The sequence below is a fragment of the Austrofundulus limnaeus genome, unplaced genomic scaffold (assembly GCF_001266775.1).
Source record: "Austrofundulus limnaeus strain Quisiro unplaced genomic scaffold, Austrofundulus_limnaeus-1.0 Scaffold204, whole genome shotgun sequence".
Classification (NCBI taxonomy): Eukaryota; Metazoa; Chordata; class Actinopteri; order Cyprinodontiformes; family Rivulidae; genus Austrofundulus; species Austrofundulus limnaeus.
In genome coordinates this window covers 440822-443339 of record NW_013952606.1, presented here as the reverse complement: position 1 = coordinate 443339, position 2518 = coordinate 440822, and positions in this window count along the sequence as shown.

The window sequence follows — 2518 nt, the reverse complement described above, 5'->3', positions numbered from 1 at the left end:
ATATATATATGTGTGTGTATGTATATATATATATTTAAGACTATTGTAAAACCACAAACTTCTGAGGACGACAGTAAAGTTTCTGTCTTGTTTTGCTGTACATTTGTGCATCTTGTGTACATGTTCTGGGCTGTACATGTACACAATAAATACTTGTTTTTTTAGTTTTAAATAAGCTGAAATTTGAGCCTGGAGAGGAACCGTGTAGGAATCCTGTAAGTATAACAGATGGTTTAAATCCTCAGGAAACTGTTGAGCTTCTGCACCACTCTGTGAATAATTTGTTTTGTTTTGTCCTACAGATAATTCATCCTGAGGTCCTGCAGACCGGCCTTCACGGTTTTCTGTAAACCTGGATGAAACCAGTCCGAGGATCAGGTTTCATCAGCCGGTCCGGTGTTTTGTTGCTGCATCACCYGCAGTCGGACCTCTTTGTCGATGAAGTTACAGTAAAGATTAGTCGTCGCTGCAGGTGTTCATCTGTTAACTTTTTACAAACACTTTGTTGTTTTTATTTCCCCTCTTTTAGAAAATAAAAGCTTCTGGACACGACGGAGGCAGCTGTTCTTTATCTCCGCTCCATCGAAGGCCGTCTGCTTAAATAATTCAGACTCAGGAGGTGAAGCTGACAGCATGAAGCAGGAGGTGCAGAGCTCAGCCTGCCAGGAGGAAACATGGAGGAGTTCCACCATCTGCTGGTGGACTGGTTTATTCACACCTGCAGACTTTTACTTTCTGACACTTTAGTATAGATAATAAAAGAATAATAACAAAAATAACAGAAACTATGAATGATAATGAGCCCAAACCGTCATCATGGCTGCTTTTGTCTCTACTTTTAAGTGTATCCAGTGAAAAATGTTTGATTTTTCAAATCAAAAGAAAAGAAAAACGTAAAATTTTCCACATATAATCTCTTCTATAACTGACTCTGGGTGTTATGTAAGATGGGCTTCGTTGTTCAGGCCTCCAGAAAATGCAGCTTTTGGATTAAGGGATTTATCACCAAGAACAGAGGCGGGATTTAGACATTTTTTAAACGGCAGCAGGTTTACTGGAAGGCATCTGACTGTAGGAGCAATCGTGTTATTTACAGATGAAGGAAAACAGGCAGTTTTTATGTTTTAATGAACAAACTTGTTAAAATGAAGTGCTTTGCTTTGACCTTCAAAATATTTTTTTAAATTTTTCATATTAAAACAAATATCACTGAGGCTTATTGATACACAAATAAAATCTCAAATCTATTAGTGCTGATTGATCTGTATTTAAATAACAGATTATTTACTGTGCAAATGTGCAAAAAATGTCATAATTTCTGTAATTTGGTCAAATTTGTACTCAAAGAGAGTTGTGTTTTTCTGGCCTCATTAAAAAGAAATACCAGCTACCTTCATGAGGCCTGATTCAGTGTCTAAATGCAAAAAGAAGCAGAGCTGATTGATGTGACTTTTCATCCTCATGTTTAGTTAAACAGCTGCTTTCAAACATGAGACGAGCAGAAGGTACTTCTCCTAATCTATGCCCTCATCTCGTGGCCCAGGAGTCGGCTGACTCCAGCTCCTCCTCCTGTTTCCATCCTTCCAGCTCTTCTTTTCTTCAAAGCTCACGCCGTTCGGCAGCGACAGGACGGCCCAGCGTTTTGCTCCGAGCCGTGGACTGTGCCTCGGAGGACATGTCTAACTTGGACTCTGCTGCTTGCAGAAGACGGAGAAAGAAAAAGTCCTATTTAACCAACCTGCAGAGGTAAGTGGGACAAAGTTTTAAACAAGAGATGTGATGAAAAAATATTTTTGGGAAAGACTTAAAATCAACATTAGCCAAGCTGTGGAGACCTGCAATAATTCATTAATAATACCTGTAAAATTAATTAAACTAATGGTTTGCTGATCCACCTGTTTGATAATTACTTATTGTGGTTGCTAGAAGCAGCCACAAGGTGGTGCTAATGAGCAGTAGATTAAAGTATGGTAGGCTCATTTATCATTTAAGTCATTTTGTTTACTATGATCTATTAGCTTTTTTCCTTTAATTTTTTTAAATTATCTGTACATTCTACTTATTACATTTTTTTAAAGCAGCAAGAAGAAGAAAGTCGTTACTCCTGTTTCATTACGGCTTGTTATTAAAAAGGTGCAACAATTAATGGACCCTTATCAAACCATTCAACACAGTGTTTTAGATTCAATACACACTTTTATCGAACAATGCAGATTTTTTAAATTTATTTTATCAACTTGTCTTCTGAAGATGCTCTGTGTTAAAGGATCAGTGGATCTGTGTTCGACTACTCCACCTAGGCTGCATTTTCAAGCACAGATCCACTGAGAAACTTGATGTTTCAGCAACATTCAACTTAAAAACTGGACTTTTGAGGTTAAACAAATGTTCATAATTAATTTCAATAAATTACAAGTTAAAAAGGGCATGGACATTTATGTATTTGTATCGAAAAAATGACAAACCAATTAGACTAAAGCATCAAACTGAACCGAATCGTGAATTTTCTGTATCATTG